Raw genomic sequence first — 22,475 nt, forward strand, 5'->3', positions numbered from 1 at the left:
TATGGTGAGGCTAGAAGAACCAGGAGTTGCCCTTGTAAGTAATACCAGGATAGTAAGGATATTCTTGGGTACCAGGTTTGGTCCTAACCTAAGGAGAGATTTTAATTAACTCTTTCAGTGGGCTAACTGTATGATGATGACCTTGTTTATGAGGCAGTTTCCTCTCTCTTCATCTCATTTCTGAGAATCATGGGATCATAGCATTCATGGATTTATTTATTCTTTATTTATGTCTCACACTAGTTCTAATATCCACCACCTCCAGGAAAAAATGGTTATCCAACCCTTTCAGAATACCACCTATGATAAGGAACTCCTCACTACCTCATGAACTTACCAATGCTATTTTTGGACAGTCATGACTTTTCAAGGAAGTCTTTCCTTGTATTGAGCTGAAAGTTGCTTCCCTATAACTTCCACTCATCAGTTCACTCTCTTTCCACAAAAACTGGTGCAGAATAAGTCTAATCATTTATGCTGGATTTTTATTCATGGGCTCAAAGTGCTTTCATGTCTAATCTCCTTAGCTCTCCTCCACATCCTGAGGAAACCTACAGAGTAGAAGGGAAGAAAATGAAAATGCTACAGAGAGTTGAGGAAAATATGGAAGCATAGTGGATGTGGGAACAGAGGGAACCTTGAGCATGATGGAGGGGAGGAGGGACACTTCCTTTGAGACTGGTGGGAAGGATAAGAGGCTAAGTTTGCAGAGAGCAACATTGAGAAGTAGAGGGAGGAACTATGAAGGAGTTCACCACAAAATGGTTTCAATCTCCTCAGTAAAGAGGGTGGAGCCAAGATGGTGGAATAGAAAGACACACATATGCAGGCTCTCCCCACACAGCCCATAAAATACCTATAGAGAGGGATTCTCAACAAATTCTGGATCAGCACAAGTGGAGAATAACAGAGTGGAGGAGATTTCCAGCCCAGGGTGACCCGAAAGGCCCACAGGAAATGTTGGTTGCACTGGATGCAGAGCGGAGCCCAGCCCAGCCTTGGCCACACAGCGTGGCTGTGGGAGGAGGACACCTCAGGGGCAGAATCCCTAGTTGCAGCAGCAGCAGCAGCAGCAGGTTTGTAGATTCCTCAACCCACAGGCGCCAAAGGTTAATGACAGGGTTTATTCAGCTAGCTGAGAAGGGAGAACTTTCCCATAGCTCTGGCCTCAGGCTGCAGCCACAGAGGCCATATTGGGGGGGGCAGCAGCAGTTCCCATGGCAGCCCCTACAGAAGTCTGCTTTCATTGTTGGATCGTAAAAACCCCTGGGGGCACTGAGGAGCTAATTATTACCTCAGCCCTGTGTAGAGGCCCTGAGGGAGCTGATACTTATCTCACACTGAATGTCGGCCCTACCCCCACAGCTTAACTGCATCCCAGCCCCTCAGGGTTGGCTTGTTGGAACTGGAGGCCCGGTGGCTGTGGAGAGGAAACTGCTAAGATTCTGGGCACAAAAATCTCTCCTACTCCCAGACCAGTGTACATGTTTGATTATGCCACTTTGGAGGAACTGAGATCTTACAGATTCCTAGAGTATACTCTACTCTTGACAAAGGACTCAAAAGTCAAATAACTGGTTGGGAAAATGCCCAAAAAAGGGAAAAAAATAAGACTATAGATGAACAGATATCTGCTCCCATCCTTTCATATGAGGAAGAACAATGCTTACCATCAGGGAAAGACATAAAAGTCAAGGCTTCTGTATCCCAAACATCCAAAATAAATATTCAATTGTCTCAGGTCATGGAAGAGCTCAAAAAGGATTTTGAAAATCAAGTAAGAGAGGTGGAGGAAAAATTGGGAAGAGAAATGAGAGAGATGCAAGAAAAGCATGAAAAGCAGGTTAACAAATTGCTAAAGGAGACCCCAAAAAATGCTGAAGAAAATAACACCTTTAAAAATAGGCTAACTCAATTGGCAAAAGAGGTTCAAAAAGCCAATGAGGAGAAGAATGCTTTAAAAAGCAGAATTAGCCAAATGGAAAAGGAGGTTCAAAAGCTCACTGAAGAAAATAGTTCTTTAAAAATTAGAATAGAATCTCAGTAAAGTAGAAAGTAGGATTATCTGTTCAACGTGATTCATAGGATCACAGAATCTAAAAGTTTGGGTAGAGGTACCTCAGAGGTCATGAAATTCAATCTGTACTTACTCATTCTTCTAAAATTTCTCCATAAAGTACAATAATCATCTAACCACCACCCACAGACCTCCTGGGATGGGCAGCCCATTACTTGTCAAAGTAGCCTGTGCCACTGAGATAGTTCTAGTTCTTAGGAAGTTTTCCCATATCTATACCTCCTACCCAACCTCCTAGAAAACTGGAATCTCTCTTCCTATGACATCTCTTTCAATACTTGATGATAGCTATCATGTATCCTATTCTCCTCCCTCTCTTCCCCCCAATGATTCTTTTCTCCAGGCTTAACATTCCCAGTCTCCTCTTGTGGCATGTTCCCCATTCCTCTCACTTCTGGCCACTTTTTTCTATACCCTCTCCAGTTTGTCAGTTTTTATCCTAAAGGGGGCCATTGCCAGTCACTCTGATCTATGAACTTCAAATGGTCCATAGTTTGACACTGGACTCCAAATGACTTTGGAGGAGGGAGTGAAGTTGATGACTTTGTACAGCCCTGCCTCAGTTAAATCCAATTCACTTGCAAGTCATCACCCTCCTGATGTCACTGGTCCTCTTTGAGAATGAATGATCTTTCATCCTAAAACAATGCATCTAGAACTAAATACAATATTCTAGATCTGGTCCAACCAGGGTAAGATACAGAAGGATGATAATTTCCTTCAATCTGGACACACCCTGTCACTTTGTGAAACCTAAGATTACATTAGCTTTTTTTTAAGGTCCTATGTTATACTGTTCACTCATGTTGGGTTGGCAATCCACCAAGACCTACAGATCTTTCTCACATAAACTATTGTTAAGATATGCCTCCTTAATTCTTTACTTGGGCAATGGATTTTTTTTTAAAATTCAAATGTGGAGCTTTACATTTTTACCACTATTATATTTCAACTTATTATATAACACCTCCCATTCTAGTCTACTGAGGTTTTTCTGGATCCTGATTCTGTCATTCAGCGTGCTTACTACCTATGCTTACTACTTATACTTCTCAACCAGTTGACCTCAAGCAAGTCACCTTATTTCTCTGAGTTTTAGTTTTCTCATCTGTAAAATGAAAGTGTTGGATAATGCTGTAACCTTTGATCTCTAACGGTAGGACCCCAGGGCCTATGTCACTTACAAATTTGATAAACATATCTTCACTAGAGTTTCTGGAAAAAATTTGTGGCACAGAGCCAGAGATAGATCCCTAGGGTACTCCCCTAGAAAGATCTTTTTAGGAGGTGAACCATAATGAGGGTTAGGATGGGTTAGGACTTATGGCTTGAGCAGAGCATAGGTTTCAGCCTAGGAGTCCCAGAAGTTTAACTGATTCACATGAGGATGAAATCTAGGATCCCACAGGAAATGTCAGAAATGCCATATCTAACATGTTTATAGAAAGTCTTTTTTTTTCCTAGTCTAGAAATAAGACATAGGAAGCTTTGAAAATCCTTGGCAGAAAGACATGATCAGATTTTCTGTAACCTGTCCTCATGTAGCTACTGCTGTATTTGTCTACTTCTTACACTAAAAACTTCTCAAATGTGTGGTCTTGTTTTCTATATCCTGTCTCCTTAACTCCTTGCAGCCTGGCATCTATCCCTGATTAAAACTACGGTGCCCATCTTGTAAACTTCAAGATGCTTCAGTCAATCCTTACTCTTTTCTACTTGTGTGAGCTCTTGGATATTGGCTTCCTTCTTTCTTACCTCAACCAAGAGTGAAACCATGTGTACAGAGAGACTTCCTGGGCTCCATGGCTAAGGAGAATATGAGGCAGGCAATCAGAATTATACACCCTCTAAACCTTAGGCTAAATATTACATAATTGTTTTTCTAGAAGCTTGGCATTGCTGCAAATGGCTGAGTAGATTAGACATTGCGGTCCTAAAGGAAATTTTGATGCTGTTGAGCAGAACATATAAAGGCTTTGGTAACCTGCCTTTACAATTTGTTGAATCAATTGCTTATTAATATTTTGCTTTTTTCTCTCCCAGTGATCCCTACAGGACTGCTTAGCCCCAGTGGTTTAGTCAAAATACTTTCATTAATTTTAATCTCCCAACTTTCTCTACATTCATTTGTCTGTGTCACTCCCTCCCTTTGATTTTGCTTCTCTGAGATTATTAAGTGTTTTGCCTCACTCAACCAAATGAAAAACTTTGTGCACAGTACTCAGGTTTGCCAAGCCTGCACTGAATCTCTCCCTATAGCAATAAGAAAATCAATAAAGATACATGTCTTCATCAAGCATTTAGCAGAGTACTGGTAGATCATTTCTTTGGAGGTTGATGGGAAGGAATTTGCCAATAGCACCAATGAGGAGGAGGTTTCAAACTTGTCAATATGGAGCCATGGGTCACAACCACCAGATGGACTGACATCATCAAAACTGCCATCAAGGGATCCCTTCTGTTATCTTGTCCCTTTGTTCAGCAAAAGGCATTCAAGTGGAAAAAATAAAAATATTACTTGATACAAATCTAAATCCAAGTGAAAAGTCACAGGGTAAAACAAGTGTCAATATGTCAGTTAGATCAAATATTCTTACCTTGAACTTGGTAGCTTTGACCACCATGGGTAATTCATTACCTAGCTGCCTGAGCTCCTAGCCCCCCAACCTTCCAAGTCACCCTACAGAATCAGGGCTATGATTGTATGGTTATTGTAGTAGATTATTAGCAGAGGACATTTTCTCTCAGAATTCCCTTTGTCTTCTCTGACATCATGCCATCCAAATTTTCTTCTACCTTTTCTGACCACTCCCTTTTCACCACCTCTATTGCTATCTCTTCCTGCAGCATCCTAACTCTAGTCTTCCCCAAGACTCTTTCTTCATTCTGTCCTTCTCAGACAAATTGCAGTTTTGTTTGCTTATTACTGATATTTCAACCCTGATATTCCATCATGTTTTCAAAACTCAGGTTGTTCAAAACTAAGCCTTTATGCTTCCCTCCAGTTCGCCTTCTGGTTTTCCCGATTTGTATCAACAGCATTAATGCCTCCGTCACCAAGGCTTTGATCATCTTTGACATTATTTTTCATAGACTAAACTTAAGGTGATGAGAGCCTGGGCTAAGGTGATGGCAGTGGGGGATGGAAAGAAAAGGACATATGTCATAAACATTGCAAAAGAAAAATCACCAGGAGTTGGTGAATGTGTCTTATATTCCCAATCAGATCTAAACTCCTTGAAAACAGAAATTGACCTATTTCTCAGAAGCAGCATTGTATATTGGGAAATGGGTTGGACTTGGAGTCGGGAGATCCTGGGTTCATATCCTGACTCTGATACTTATTTGTTGTGTGAACATAGGCAAATTCATTCATCATTTGAGTTTTACTTTCCTCATCTGTAAAACAGAGAAAACAATGCCTCTAGTACCTATCTCACAGAGTCGTTGGAGGCTTAAATGAGAAAATGAGTGTAAAAGGCTTTTTAAACCTTTTCAAAGCCTTGTATAAATGTCAACTATTATAATTGTTCTCTATCTCCCACCTACTTAGCACTGTAGGTACTCAGTAAATACTTGTCAAATGAATTAAATTAGCTGTGGGTTTGCTGTTTGGCTTTCAGTTTATGGCCTACCCTTCTCCCTTTCTCTTCATCCTTTGCATTTCCACAATCATAAAAAAGACATGAATATTAAAGGAAAACATTATAAATAAAGACCGTAATTTAATTACCAATTATACTTGCATTTCAGGTTGCACTAATATTGTTCCTTTCTTAAGTACGTCCGGTTCTTCCTCCTTGTTAACCTTGTGAAGAATGTGTTGCTTTCCCTAAGTCTCCCACTGCTCCCCCAAGTTTATGAGGAGTGGGATTCTGAACCCTTCCCATGGCCTGGCTCTGCTGGGAGTCAGACAGGTCAAGGGCTAGAAGATCTTCAGTCTCAGGCTGCTAACACATAGGAGCATGGGATCCAGGCTATGAAAGATAAATGAAAAGCCAAGGGTCCCCTTTTGTCTTCCTTATAACGGTGGCTCAGTGACAGCCTGTTTGGCCGAGTTATGGGGCAGAGTAAGAATGAAGGCAGAGGGGAATGAAAACAGTGAGGTGACCCTGGAAGAAAGTTTTAACAGGTCTAATGAAAGCTGGAGGTGGAGAGGGGGGACAAGAATCATGGGGTTTTCTGGAATCACCTCTAAACCTAATTCTAGAAGACACCAAATGTGGATTTGCTTGAAAGCTGGGAGAATATAAAAATGGCACATTGCCACAATCCATCTAAAATGCAAACCCCAGCACAGATGTCTTCTTCCCAGCACACTCAGTCCCCTGGGGCAGCCTACTGTCTTCTGCTCTCACATACTGGCAATCTCAGTCTTGTTACCCCACCCCAGGCTGACTGCCCTTCTACTCAGAGATGTGTTTTGTTTGGGATTTTTCCCTCTCCAACTAAAGCATCTAGGAGGATAACTATGAAAGAGCCTCCACCCCCGGTTTCTCCAAGTGCTAGGGATGCACTCCATATTTCAGAAGAGAAAGAATAAGCCACGCGGCCACCATGATTTGCAACCCAAGATCTGATGCTCTCCAAAGTGGTAATTAAAGTAATTACATAGGAGATACAAGCTAGACGTGTTTGGTTGAAACAATTCTCCACCCTTCTTTCTCTTGATGTGGGGAAGAGAGAGGTAATGATAGATATAAACTGTTTTGAGTTATTTGAAAGAATGTGGCTAGAAATATCTAAAGAACTGTTATTTTGATGGCTTCTGCTTTGGATTCAGCTGCTGTCTTTTCCCAAGAGCTCAAAACACAGGCAATATATCCCTTTATTCATCCTCAAAATCTCTCTGGGAGAGAATAAGAAAAAGGCACAAAGCAGTTCATAACTTGGAAAACTGGTGCCCAGGGTAGTAAATGTTTTGCCTGCTGTGAGGCAGAAACAGGCCCTGGTGGTGAACCTAGGTCTCCTGACATTCCTTCTGGATGCTCTACCCTCCATACCACACTGCCATCCTTTCAGTCTAGCTGCAGAAGATCTCATTAGACCAGATCTAGCTCATAGAATGACTAGGATTGATCCTTGCCAAGAAATCCTTTCTGCTGGATTCCCATTCCCTATAAATTGAGTGACTGAAGGATGGAGTCATGAACTCCAAAGTCCATACTAAAGGAGGGGGCTCAACTCAGATAGCGCATTTCTACCTGACTGAACCATTCTGGGACTGTTCTGATTTTTTCCCTGTACTCCTGTGGTAAGTACCTTCCTCCGGGCTTTTCATCTTTCTTTTGTATATTGTTATCCCCCATTAGATCAGGAACTCTTCTCCCCGCCCCCAGCATTTGTATCCCTAGAGCTTAGCACATTGCCCAACTCTTTGTGACCTCATCTGGGGGTTTCTTGGCAAAGATACTGGAGTGGTTTCCTGTTTCCTTCTCTAGATCATTTTTTACATGAAGAAACTGAGGTAAACAAGATTAAGTGACTTGCCCAGGGTCACTCCACTAGGAAGTGTCTGATGCCATATTTGAACTCAGGAAGATGAATCTTCCTGATTTCAGGCCCTGCACCTTATCCACTACACCACCTAGCTCCTCTTCCAGGCAACATAGGAGTTGCTGAATAAATATTTATTAATCATTGACGATATACATATATATTATAACACATATACTTATTAACCATTGACTATGTATATATGTATGTGTATATATATATGTACAATACAAATATATTATATATATGTACAATTCAAATAAAAGGGAGTTTTTAAATAAATAAATAAAAGATAAGTGCAAGGTCGTTGGTAAGGGATGGCACTAGCTACTGGGGGTACCAGAAAACACCTTGTTTAAAAGACAGTGCTCCAAGAGGTGAGGAAGGAGTGTATTCCAAGCCTGTACAAAAGGTACACAAGTTGGAGATGTAGTTCCATGGTTAGGAAGAGTGAAGTGCAGTCTGGCTGGACTATAGACTACATGGAGGGGAGGGGAATGATGTATAATGAGACTGGAAGTATAGGCTTGGGGCTGACTGTGAAAGATTTTAAAAGGCAAAGAGTTTCCATTTTATCCTAGAGGCAATAGAGAACCACTGGCATTTACTGAATAGGGGAGTAATATGGTCAGCTCTGCACTTAAGGAAAATCACTTTTACCAGCATTTTGGAGAATGAATTAGAATGGAGAGAGACCTGAGGCAGAGAGACCAGTTAGGTGGTGATTGCAACACTTCAGGTGATAAGTGATCAGGACCTGAGCTTAAGTGGTGGCCATATGAATAGAGAGTAGGAGTCAGATGTGGAGGCAGAAATGGCCACATCTGGCAGCTGAATGTATATGTGGGTTTAGGGAGAGTCATAAGAATAGCACTGAGGTTAAGATCTTGGAAAGAATGTTTCTGACCTCTATAGAAGTCAGGAAGTTTGGTAGAGGAGAGGCTTTGAATTCTGTTTTGGACATTGTGAGTTTGAGATATCTTTAGGAGGTCTGGAATATCCACCAACCCCTAGCTCTCCTCCTGAGACATGAGAGTAGGCAGCTGGATAAATTCTAATGTGCCCTGTCTGAAGAGGGAGGGGTTGAACAGATCTGATCTGCCTTGGGAAGAAGTCACTTGGTGTTATTTTTCACTGCAACCATGCTGATCCATAGTGGAGAATTCGTTAGTCTCACCTCATGATAACCCAGTTCATGAATCTGATGGTAATGAGGTCGATTTTAGCTTTATTTATCATTAGAGCTGGAAGACCAAAAGGGTAATTTAGTGTTTGAAAAGGCAAATTTTAAAACTTTATGTCTGGGGACACATTGCCAAATGCAGTCTAATAACTGCATCATTAAATACAGACTAAAGCCTTTATTTAAATTCACTTTCATCTTATCCCTGTCTATAAAACATGGAGGACTATACGGAGTACATCCTTAATCCTGAAGATGTCTCTGTCTGCTTTTTGTATTTTCCCAAAAAAGTCTCCTGGTACTTCTGGAAAATGAGTGAATGTCTTCTTTTAGTCAATACTGGGAACTTTGTGTTTCCCATTAGACAAATGTCTATAAAATTCCTACTATGTTTGAGCCACCATGATAGGTTCTGAAGTTACAAAAACTAGCACAGAACAATCCCTGCTCCAAATGAATTTAAATGAGGAGTAGGAAAGAGGTAGATTGATAACAGCTAGCTGACACAGTGGACAGAGTAAGAAGCCTGGAGTTGAGAAGTCCTAAATTCAAATCTTGCCTCAGATTACTTACTAGCTATGTGACCCCTGATAAGTCATTAACCTCTATTTGCCTCCATTTTCTAATCTGTAAAATGGGGATAGCAATAGCACCTACCTCTCATGGTTGTTGTGAGACTCAAATAAAACAATATTTGTAAAGGTATCTGACAAAATTTAAACCTAATATAAAAGTTAGTTATTATTACAAGAGAAGAATAAAGCTGTTACCATTCTCAAGGACCCACCAAGCAGAGAGATGCCTAACTGGCTCTTGGGGCAATGCCACTCTAATGGGAATCTTCCTGTGGAAGCTGCTGACTTTGGGCTCTAGGGAGAGAGGAAGAAAGTTCCAATCCTTCCTACCCAAGGGCCACTGGTGAGGAAGGATACCTTTAATTCCAACTTGTGCTGAGCTGGGGGCCTAAGAGCTCTTCATCCAGTTCCTGGTACATGCCGCATCTCTTCCCTCCCTCCTCCTTGCTCTCTGACCCACATTTGTACCATAAGCACGGTGGGGACTCTAGAAATGTGACATATTTTATGGCTTCTCCCTTGCTTAATTCATGAACTAAGCAGAGTCTAATGAAGCCTCATCTTAGGAACAATAACAGGGAACAGATGTTGTGGGACAGGTTTATCTATGGCTGCAACAACACTTGGAGGCTGACCTTTTGCAGTCAAGTTTATTGTGTGTCATTAACTCTCTCAAGGATGCCTGGAGTACCCAAACCCTTGATTAAAGCTGTTGGAGATGCAGTGGGAAGTGAGGATGGGGGAGAGAGAATTAGGACTACCCTGTGGGATGTCTGTCTGTCTGTGATTTAAAGTATGGCACCTTTGGGCAGCTAGGTGGCACAAAAGTCAGGAATCCTCATCTTCTGGAGTTCAAATCCAGCTTCAGACACTAGTTGTATGACCCTGGGCAAGTCACTTAACCCTGTCTGCCTCTGTTTTCTCATCTTTGAAATGAGCTGGAGAAGGAAATGGAAAACCACTCCAAGACCACTGCCTAGAAAACCTCAAATGGGGTCATGAAGAATCAGAAAAAAACTGAAAAATGACTGAACAACCACCTTGCTCCACTGTCCAAACTGACCTTTCTCGCTGTCTGAGAGTGACACTCACCCCTCCTTCCTAGCATGAAATGCCCTCTACAATATAACTTGATTAGAACAAGGTCATAGGATTTAGTGACAAACCTGATTTAGAATATTAGATTTAGAGCTACATGGAATGTTTGAGGTCACTGAGTTCATCTCCCTCATTTTAATAGTGAGAAAAGTGAGAAGTGATATGACTTGCCAAGGGTCATACAGCTCGTGAGCGTCTGAGGCAGGATCCAAATCCAGGTATTACTGACTCCAATCCCAGGGCTTGGCCCACTACTCCAACCTACTTCTCTGTTTTTACACTGTCTTCTCATATGTGCTACCTCAACTATACTGTCAGCTCCCCTGAGGGTAGGGACTGTCCCTTAGAGTCACAGAACTATTGATTTAGAGCTTTAAAAGAACTAAGAAATCATCTCATCCAAACAAGAAGAAATTGGAACCCAGAAAGATGAGGTGACTTGCTGTATTGGCAGCTAGCAAACAGGAACTGAGATTTGAACTCGGGTTCTGACTCCACATGTTTCCGCACTATCCTGTTGTAGTATCTCTATTAAAGAGAAAGCTACATTCCAAAGACAGCCATCATTTGACAGAACCTTCACCAACAGAAGTAGATATAATACAGGGATGTATCACAGGTCATCAGACAAGAGGAATTACCATTCAAAGACATTAATAAGTATTAATTAAGTTATGAATTAAAGTCATACATTGCACAAAATCCCATAAACTATGCGTATGGGAATCACGGGACAGATGGAGGAAAGAGAAGGGATTCATTTACAGTTAGATGCATGCTAGTTCAGCCCAGGCTGTGCAGAGGCTGGTGGCAAAAGGACAAAGCAGCTCCAGGGCCTCCAGATCCTGGCTGGTGAAGGTTCCTCCCCAGAGGAGCAGGGGGTCAGCTAGGGTTTGCCAGAAGAGGCAAAGACTATTACTCTGATGCAAGGACCAGTCTTGGCGTACTTTCCAGGTGCTGGGGGTGGTTTACATTCTATTTTCACGATGACAAGGTCATATATGTAATGATTTATTTTTTAGCCATTCCTCTACAATAGTCCAGGGAAAGGAGATACCAAGTTAGCTAAGGAATTACATAAAACTGTGGGCAGAATGTTTCTGCAGGCTTCCCGATTGGCTGAAAATGAGCTAGGGATTACAAGACGAACCAATGAGCCAAATCCAAAGTAACTACGTGGGACTATTTGGAGGTAGGTGATGTTCTTGAGGCAGAAGAGAGCATGGTCCCAGGAGTCTACAAGGGAGGAGATGGCTTTGTCTGGGACAGAATCTTATTGACCAAGCTAAGCTTGAGGAGGTGTGTTTATTTAGAATAGTTTAGGAAGTTTACTTAGTCTGAAGACAAGAAGACCTTATTCACATTTCCAGTTACTTTACATAGGTAAATTGATATATGATATGGTAAGATATGATATGACATGATATGATATGATATGATACATGCCATGCCATGGTATGATATGATATAATCAAATATAATGATATAATAAATATAATATATTTTCTAAATCTGTATATACATGCATATATATGTGTATGTGTTTTATATATACACATGGAGTATGAATCACATATGTACATACACGTGTGTATGTGTGCACACAAGTTATATATAGTTACTTTACATGTGTAAATTATATATACACACATGTATATGCATTGCATGTATATGTATGTATATACAAATGTCGGGGGGGTAGGTGTACTTGGATTTCCCTTGAAAGTTCACTACTACAGCTTGGAGAGTATGGAAATGTGGAAATAGGCTATAAGAAAAAGAGGAAAGTTAAGTGTTAGAACTGGACAATGGCCAAAAACCACTGATCCAAAACCTTAGGGTTATGGGTGAAGCAACTAAGACCTGAATTCAGTTGAGCTCTTGAAAAAGTAGTTAAAAGCTAAAGTTCTAGGGAGATAGAGCAAACTTTCCTGGGCCACTTTAAGGATCCAGGTTCCCCAGAAATTTAAAGGACTCCCTCAAGACCCAAGAAACAGGGTGGGATCCTTCACAGACTCATGGCATTTCCCTTTCCTCCTCTCAAATCCCAGGTGCCCTGAACATTCTAAATTGAACTAACCTTAGGGATGGTCTTATGGGTGGACTAAGAGAGATTTCCAAGGCACCTTGTCTCCCCAAATATTTCTCCGAATGGGGCCTGAAATTCTTCTTATAAGGGACAAAGCTTTTCATTTCACAATTAGAGAGTTTGCTTAAAAATGCAAATGCTGGTCAGGTTAAATGGTAACTGAAACTTAGTGGCAAGTGTCAGCCCCTGCTCTGATGGGAGTGGTAGTAAAGGGGATGACCTATATGGTTTGATTTCTGCAAAGAACAAGAAAGAGCAGCAGAGAAAAGAACCTTGCATGGACTAGGCTGATTAACAAATGTTTCTTTCATTGAATTGAATTGTATGGAATCAAACTGAATGGAATGGAATTGACCAGAACTGAGGTCTGTCAAAAACCCTGGTAACTGAGCATTTTGCCTAGCCTGACTGGGAAAAATTTCTATTCCTTTCCCTAACTTGATCTCTAATGTAGGGAGAGACAGATGGAGATGCTGAAATGGAAGTAGATGGGAAAAGCACACTCCCTTGGGCCACTGAAGTCAAAGGTAAGAACTGATTGGGAATTGACGCTGAGATTTCTGCAGCTGCTGTCCTCTAAATGAATAAGAATTATTCATCCTGGAGAAGACTAGGAAGGAAGGTCAAGTAATACAAGTTCTTCTAGCAGAACTAGCCTTTATCCTCAAAGAGAAGAAAATAAGGGTAGAGAGGCCATGTGGCCTTCAAATCCCATCTTAGACACTCTCTAGCTATGTGACCCTGGACAGAGATTTGAACCCTACACTTTATCCACTGCATCTCCAAGATGTCTTGACTTGAAGTCAGAAAGCACTGAATTCAAATCCTGTTTTACATATTTGCTTAGCTATGTAACCCTGACAAAGTAATTTAATTTTTCAGTCTCAAGGTCAAATGAAAGAACATATGTGAAGTGTTTTAGAAACCTTAAAGCACTATACAAATCCTAGCTATTATTATTAACACTTACCTTCCTTGCCTCAAAGGGTTGCAGTAAGAAAAGGACTTGGTCAACTTTAGTATGATGTAAGGGTAAAAATATTACTTATTGCAACCAACCTCCAAGGTCAGTGGTTCTAGGGACAGGAACCTGGAGGATTCTTTAGATATGTTTTTTTGTTTGTTTTTTCCTTAGGGCTCTAGGTCTAGCATAGACAATTTGGGGATGGAGGCGGATGGGGGCAGGATATATAGCCCAAATCCACAGCACTTATACACCAGTGCCTCTCCAGCTTGGAATGTCATTCTTCTTGTTTTTCCTGGCTAAAAAGAGACACCCAATCCCTTTCTCAGTTCTTCCCTCCAATCTCCCCCACTTCCTCCCTCCCTTGAATGGCAGAGCCTTAGGGATTCAAAGCCTAATCCTTTTCCTAACCTCAGATCACTGGATGAGGAGATAATTCCCCTCGTTGGGTGAGAGGAAGGGGTGAGCTGTGCTTAGCTAGTGAGTTTCCCCTCTGTTGGATGCAATATCAACTCTTCAGTCTGTCAATTCTTAAACTGTGAGGAATTTGCAAAGTCTCTCATTAAGGTGCTGTCAAGAAGGACTCCAGTGGAGAAGAGGGAGGCTTCATGTTCCCATTACATTCTGTGAACTCCTGTTTATTTTTTAAGTCTCCTATTACCACAGAAGGAAATGAATCTCATTGAATCTAAATTTTCCTGAACTTCAAACTCTCCTGTGCATAGAAAGAGACTTGATAATATCTCTGTGATCTCAGGGAAAAGGGATGCTATTTATGGTTCCTGGATCCCAGCCCCTGAGGACTATTTATGGCTATGGGTTCCTGGCCTCTGTCAGAAATCTACATTTAAATGAAGCTTCCCCCACTCCCTGAACCTCAGGCACCCATTTAGAAGACAAGAAATCAAACCCAGGAGACAGTACTGAGAACCATGATTCATTGTCTCCTATCTTGCACCAGGCTCCTTTCTGTAGGCTTCAAAACAATATGGCGGCATCTTCCCCATCTATGAGTTCAGTTTAGTTCAGTTTAGTTCTTATCCCCAGATGATGATTAAATTCCAAATTACAGTATCAGACAATAGGAGCAATTCCTTATCTCCACCATTCAGCTATGCCTTTGTCATAGCCCCTAGGTGTGTTGCCAGGTCCCCCAGAGCTGGAGAACAGGGTTGGGGGTAAGAAACTAAAACACAAGGATGACCACCTACAGTCAGGGGTCTGCCATTAATCACCCCTCCTGGGAAGCAATTAAAGTCCTCTAAGACATCTTTTTTCCCTTCTACAGAGGTTGCTGCACCTGTTGTAGCAACAAGACACTCATGGACCATTGAGCTAAGCAGGGTATGCTTTTCTCACTCAAGGATGAAATCTGGCCTCTCTCTGTCAGAAACATTGAGTGAAATCAACCTGCTGAGCCGTGTTCTTCAGGGCGAAAGAGAGCCCTGGGGTTCGAGAACATTGGAGGTTCATTCTTGGCTGCAGGTATTTGGGGAGGGAGAAGGTAGGAGTAAGGGATGAACTAACAGGGGCTATCTTAAGTTGAGAATGGAATGTGAGAAGGGGCTCTAACCTGTAAACCAATGATGGGCTCTGGAACCCCTGGCCATAATACTTCCTGTGCCTATTCTCAGGAGGTGAAGGTGGAGCTTGACTGACAGGATCGTAGACTTAGAAACGGAAGGGGCTGTCATAGTCTAACACCTTCATTTTACCAAAGAGCAATGTAAAAAGTTAAGTGAACTTGCCCAAGGTCATAGAGCTGGTTAGTATCAGAGGTGGGATATGAAACCTAGTTCTCTGGCTATGGAGCCAGTATTCTTTTCATTGAACCACATACCTAGAAAATTCTCACCACCCCCAAAAAAATATCAACTGAGTCAGGCTCGGTATTCCTTGAAAATCAGTTAACACTTCTCATTTCGCAGCCTTCTTTGGCTGTTAAATGAATCAGGTAGAGTTTAGAATATGTAGATATTGAGGACAGAGACTTTCTAGTTTTATTTTTATATCCTCTGTCTGGCACTTGGCAGGAGAGTAATAAATACTTATTAAATTAAATTGAATTGAATTGAATGCCCCAAGAACAGATACTACAAATAGGTCTTATAAAAATAATGTCAGGAGGCTAAAGACCAGGATAAACTGAGTGCAAAGAACCACTGAAGCTGGATTTTTTGGGGGGGACGTGTGTGTGTGTGTTTAGCTAAGGTGGGGACCAAAAGAAGGTTACAGAAGGGATAGGTATCTCAAAGGTATCAGACAGCGATAAAGAACTGAGAACATTCATTTATTTCATTTGTGTCTGATTCTTTATGACCCATTTTGGGGTTTTCTTGGCAAAGATACTGGAGTGGTTTGCCATTTCCTTCTCTACCTCATTTTACAGATGAGGAAACTGAGGCAAACAAAGTGAAGTATCTTGCCCAGGGTGACACAGTTAATAAGTGTCTGAGGTCAGATTTGAATTCGGGAAGTGGAGTCTTCTTAATTTCAGGCCCCAAACTCTATCCACTTAACCACCTAGCTGTCCCTCTGAGAAGACAGCTAATAATGGCTAGCATTTATATGTTGTTTGCAAAGTACTTCACAAATATTACCCCATTTGATCCTCACAACAACCCTGGGAGGTGGGTGCTATTATTATCCCCATATTACGGAAGAGGAAACTGAAGCAAATAGCAGTTAAGTGACTTGCCCAGGGTCATGAAGCTAGTAAGAGTATGAGGCAGGATTTGAATTCAGGTCTTCCTGACTCCAGGTCCAGCAGTCTATCCAGTGTTCCAACTACCTGCTTCTAGAGGCAGAACTACTCAATTCTTATTTTACTTAGATTTTCACTTTGGAATGGGAAGAAAAGATAAAGAAAAAAAAACACTAACACTGATTGTAAACCCAAGATAAGTAAACAAATACCAGGTTACCCTCAATGAATTTAAGTTGCCAAGCTCCTATGGATGACTTCATAGGAACCTGCAAGAACCAGTGGGGACGTTAGGGGCAATTTAATTGTTTCAGGATTTCAGGTCCAATCAGGAATCCATGGGACATAAGAACTACACATACTATGGATCCAGATTCCCCTCACTTCACAGATTAATCTGAGCCTACTTTGTGACCTTAAGGACAGAGTGAAAAGCTGCCTTGCTTCTTGGCTTTCATTATTCCCTTTAGCTGGAATTCTAACTTCCGATGCACATGATTCCCAGATGAGATGAAAATTGTTTTTTTGTTTGTTTGGTTTGGTTTTGATGAGGTAATCAGGGTTAAGTGACTTGCCCAGGGTCACACAGCTAGTTAAGTATCAAGCTTCTGAGGCCATATTTGAACTCAGGTCCTCCCGACTCCAGGGCCAGTGTTCTATCCACTGTGCCCCTTAGCCTTCCTTGAAATGAAATGCATAACAACGAGCCCTTCCCAGTTTTCTCTCTTTCTGCTCATTTTTTGTCTCTATCTCTGTATCCCTGTATCCCTATGTCTCTCTGTTTCTCTGTCCATCTCACTGTTTCTCTGTCTCTCTGTCTCTGTCTCTCTGTCTGTTTCTCTCTCTCTCTCTCTCTCTCTCTCTCTCTCTCTCTCTCTCTCTCTCTCTCTCTCTCTCTTTCTCTCCCTGTACCTCACCCACTTCCTACAATGGATACTTACCTACATCCCCGCCTTCCCCTCTGCAGCCTCTTTACCTGGGCCTTCTGTTGCAGTATCCCTGCCAAACCTTACTTCCAAGCATGCCACACACCATTAATTGCACTCACAGCAGGTAGGGGAAGGATGGGGAGGGGCAATGACTTTGAACATGCCTGATCTGCCCTGTTAGGGTGGCCTAAAGACCCATGCCACTTATATCCTTCACCCGGGTGGTTCAGACAGGCACCATTCTCAGATTCACTACCCTCTTGCTCTTGGCATTATCACTTTAACTCCGTCCATTGGTGAAATGATTTTGGAAAGAATCCCTCCCACCTCCACTTTTATGTTACAAAATTTATCTTCAACAACACAACTAAGAGATAGCATGCTTATCATGTGCAGGGTTCTCAGATAAATGTGGTGATGCAAAGAACAGTGGATGTAGAATCAAAAGACCTAGTGCCATCACTGACTATCTGGGTCACAGGGTCACATTTCATCTCTTTGGCTCATAGTTTCTTCTTTTGTCCATTCAGAAGATCAAGACCTGGCAGGGATCTTAGAGACCATCTAGCCCTGGCCACTCATTTTACAGATGAAGAAACTGAGTCCCAAAGAAAGAAACTAACTTGTCAATAGTTAGCAAGGAATTCAAATTCAAATCCATATCCTTTGACTCTCACTCCCTTTTTCAGTGCCCTTTCCAATGTGCTGCTTTTCATTTTGCATCACCTAGTTAACAACAGTGTTGGGATTAAATGAACTAATGTATGTTAAGCACTTTCTACCAGAAAGCCATATATAAACATAAATTTTATTACTCCTGCTGCTACTCTGGGGACCTTACAACACAATGGGAGAGACAGGTGTGTATAAAAAGGTAACTGACAGCAGGTGTCATGCAGACTGAACATTTCATGGCACTCACCCATTGTTCAGAATCCTGCTTTGGATGCTTCCTATTTTTGTGACCTTGGGCAGGCTCCTTAAACTCTCTGGGCCTCAGTTTCTTTATCAGCCAAAGGAGAAGGTTGGACTAGGTGGCTCTTAAGCCCCTTTTGTCTCTATGATTCTGTGACACAGTGGAGTCACCAAAGGTTCTGTTTAGCTGTGAGAACCTGAACAGGTCCTTTGACTTTCTCTGACTGAGTTTCCTCATCTGTATACAGGGATAATGACAGCACCTATATCATAGGGTTACTGGGAAGATCAAATAAGATAATGTATGCAAAGTGGTTCACAGACCTTATGGGACTATAAAACTATAAGCTAGTCTCCTGTGACTGACCAATAGGGGTAATCTTGTTCAAATATATGACCATCCCTTCCCTTTCTCAGGAGACAGGATGAAAGGAGAGGAGTGGAGAGGAGAGGAGAGGAGGGAAGGGGAAAAGGGAGCAAAGGAGGGAAGGAGAAGAGAGAAGAAAGGAAAAGAGGGGACAGGGAGAGGGAGAGGGGAGGAGAGGGTAGAGGATACATGGGAAGATGGGGAGAAGGTTTGAAATAGTAGGAAGAGGAATGTGTTTTAATGAAGGCCTTATAAGCATTCACTCCATTATTGGTCCAAGTCAAGGAGAATTTCATTTACATTGCAATGCAGATGATTATGGTCCTACATATACTTATAAAATAATTTAAAGCAAACATCATCTCAATTTTTTTTCTTTAGTCCACAACTCAAGCAAAGGATCTCGGGACTTTCTCTTCTCCAAATTCACACAAATACCCACATATCCAGGGGTTGTACTTGAGCCCACCCTAAGTGACTGAGAGCTCATTTTAAAATTTTCAGTGTGAGCATTTATACCACAGACCACAAATCAGGGTTTGATTTATTGCTTTGTGGATTGTCTAGACTTCAAAAAGTGTTAATAATGCGGATTAAATTTAAAACTATATTCGTACACTCTCTCCCCCAGCCTGATTGATAAACATTTATCAGCATACCCCCGTACTGCTCCAGAAACATTGCTTCATCATGGCACAAATGCAGTAGAAGGCTCAGGAAATGAAATCAGCCCCACACTGAATAAGATCATAATAATAATGACACCTGGCATTTATAGGTTTGTTTTAAGATTTACAAAGTGCTTTACATCCATTATCCACTTTAAACCTTGCAACACCCCTACATATCCCCAAATGATACCCATTCATCTAAACAGGACTTAAGGTGGAGGAGGACAATTTGGTCTTGATGTGACAGGAAGGGTGGGCTTTGCAGGAGACAGATGCAGGCTGTGGCTAATGATGCATATTTAAGCACTCAATTCCCAGCTAGGGAAACTTTTTTCTTTCTGGTCTCTTGGGTGGCTAAGTTGGGGAGCTTTATTTGTGGAGTCTTGTACCCTCTCTTCCTCCCATCTTGGAAAACAACAGCAGTTAATTGCTCAGGAAGTGAACTGTGGTTTGTTTGTGCAGGAGTCCCCATCACCAGAATGAGGGTGAGAAGGCTTTCACTCTCTTTGGGGCTGGTTCTAGGAGGTTTCTTGGCTCTGTCTTATACCTTCCTCTCATCTCCATCTGGGGAGGCAGAGAAAGGAAAACTATAGGATCGCAGACCTAGACACAGAAGGGATTGTATAGATCATCACTGTACAAATGAAGAAACCACGTCCAGCAATGACAAACAACATAGCCAAAGTCATCCAGAGAGTAACTAGCAACGCTAAGATTTGAATTCAGCCCTTTTAACTCCAAATTCAGTTCTATTTTCTCTAGACCATGCTTTCTATGATGTTATGAAAAGAAAACAGCATTAGGGTAAATCTTGGTAAAATCCCTGGGAATTCCTCCATCTTCCCAGCACAGTAGAGAATCCTATATCCAGTAGCTCAAATTCTAAGTGTATATACACAAGGATTCTGCTTCTTTAAGATTCTAGATGTTGAATGTTTTTAGATAAGGCACTCTCATGCTCTGCAGTAAATCTTCAGGCAAAGATTGTGTCTATGGGGCATGTAGATACCCAGATTTAAAAACAATAGATAGGGCCAAAAACATTGGGTTAAAATCTTGTCTCTGCCACTTAACTACCCAAATGATTTTGGGTAAGTCCCTTGAACATTTTGATTTCCTCCTCTGTAAAATAAATGGGGTGGTCATCATTTCAAATGTTTCTTTAAGTTTTAAATCCTATGATCTTCTATTTATGGAGCTTTGAAGGATAAGGAGAATTTCATGGAAGTGTAAAGAGGACATTCTAAATGAGGGAGGACCATATGCAAAGTCCCAGAGGTGAGAAAAGACAACATATGTCAGGGACGGTAAATAAACCAGTCTTGGGGGTGGAGAGAAATCACTGCAAGAGAGTTGGGGAAATAAGGTTCAAGTATCCCAGACTAGACACACATCATAGTTATTTATATTAAATATATCCAGTACCCAGTTATGTCTCCTCTAGGCACACCTACACATGCCTGTGTATATTCGAAAAAGGTTTAAGGTGATAAATAAAAAGGAGAAGATAATGAGGTGCAGCTAGAAGATGAAATCAATTATAGAAAGCAAATTAAAATTGCCCAGCAGGGAGCAGGAGTGAAGATGGGTGGGAGGAAACAAGGGAGTGACAGCAGAAACTCATCAGACCAGTGGGGAGAATAGGGTTATACGGACAAAGTGGCAAAGTGTTACTGGAACCAGATGGCAGATAGAGAAGAGAGTAAGCTAGCATCTGGCTCTTTGGAGACCACTCCTAGGGCATGTAGATTAAAACAACCCAGACCAGGCATACCCAGGGAGAGACTGAGAGCAGCTTCTCATCACAGAGCTGCATTCCCTGGAGTTAATGATATTTCTTGGAGAGTTTATTGAATTAGTGACATTAATCCACAGAGGGCCTTGGCTGGGGGTAGTAGTGATAAGTTTAATTAAACCATTTAGCTATCCAGTCATTAGCTGGGGGTTCAAATGATCTGAACTCAAAGGGAGAAAAGGCAACAAACATTTAGTAAGCACCTATTTTGAGTGCTTGTGCTAAGCACTTAACAAATATTATCTCATATGATCCTCACAACAACCTTGGGAGGTAAGTGTGATTATCATCCCCATTTTACAGCTGAGGAAATTGAAGCAGACAGATATTAAATGACTTTCCCAGGATCACATACCTAGGAGGTATCTGAGGCCAGGTTAGATCTCAGGTATCCCAGACTCTAGACCCAGCTCTTCTTCATTAGTCGTGCCATCTAGCTGCCTCTATTCCGGGTGCCTGAGCACCTTGTATAGTGCCTGGTATACAGCAGGTGCTTAATAAACTGTTATTCATTGATTGATATAGCTTCATTTATCATACTGGGATTGGAAGAGTACAAGTCCCTAAGCTCTTTTCTTTGTGGTTGGCTTGGAAAAATCATGCATTGAGAGACTGAGAAAGACAGCGGGGGGGGGGGGAGAGAGAGAGAGAGAAAGAGAGAGGATAGACCTGTGTTGGGATCTACTGTCAACTGCCCCCTTCTCGTTCCCTCTTTCTTCCAGTCTGATGCATTAATTTGCTCATTCTTTCCTTCCTGCCTCCTCTGGGCTTCCTTGTGTCCTGTGCTTGGTTCTTGCCACAAACAGAAAGACACTGTGAACATTGTGCTAAGCCAACACTTTCCTTAGTAGCAAGTCCTTTCAGTTCTTCAAGCCTTGTCCTGATTTTTACTACCTGTCTGTCTGGATTCCTGGCCTACTATTTCACTTCAGATAACAACATACTCTTTAATCCCTGTCTCATCTCTCATTCCCAATTTGCTACTTTTATCTTGAGCCCTGATGATGGTTGTGCCTTGTTTCTCCTGCTTATCTTTTGGAATCCTTGGACAATCTGGACAGTCCCTTTCATATGGAAAACAAGGTCAGTCCATATGAAAGGGACAGTTATAGAGAAAGTTAGGAAGGCTTTCATGAACTGATGCAGTTCCAAATGAGTAAAACCGGAGAACAATTTATCCAGTAACAACAACACAGTAAAGACAAACAACTCTGAAAGAACTTGAGAACTATGGTCAATACATTGACTAGCCAGGATTTCAGGGGACCATGATGGAGTACACTACTCACCTCTTGAGTGAAGGTAATGGAACCAAGATGCAAAATAAGACATATATTTTTGGACATGGTCAATGTGGGAATTTGTTTGGCTATACGTATTTGTTATACAAATTTTGTTTTTCTTCTTTTTTCAATGGAGGCAAGAGAGAGAGAAAATATAACTATTAACTGAAAAAGTGAAAAATGAAAAATGAGAAATTGAATTTAAAAATGAAAATTCAAAACATTCAAAATTCTCAATCAATGGAAGACTATTCTTTTGTTTTGTCCAGTAGTCCCTGTATTCTCATTTCTATTTCTTCTCCTGCCTACACAAATTAGAAGTTTTAGAA

The 22,475-nt window shown here is 41.5% G+C and overlaps 1 protein-coding gene across 4 annotated transcripts in view; it reads right to left on the reverse strand.

The window, feature by feature from the left end:
• Window positions 1-22,475, reverse strand: part of GRIK4 (glutamate ionotropic receptor kainate type subunit 4) — a 697,562-nt gene that overhangs the window by 288,855 nt on the left and 386,232 nt on the right. Inside the window, exon 1 of one of the 4 annotated variants that reach the window (XM_072612932.1) lies at window positions 338-1,707. The exons of the other annotated variants lie outside the window; for them this stretch is intronic. The gene's annotated coding sequence lies outside the window, so the exon portion shown is untranslated. Of the gene's footprint in view, window positions 1-337; window positions 1,708-22,475 lie in introns of those variants that run through there. 4 annotated transcript variants of the gene reach the window in all.

This window comes from Notamacropus eugenii, chromosome 5 (genome assembly GCF_028372415.1).
Source record: "Notamacropus eugenii isolate mMacEug1 chromosome 5, mMacEug1.pri_v2, whole genome shotgun sequence".
NCBI lineage: Eukaryota > Metazoa > Chordata > Mammalia > Diprotodontia > Macropodidae > Notamacropus > Notamacropus eugenii.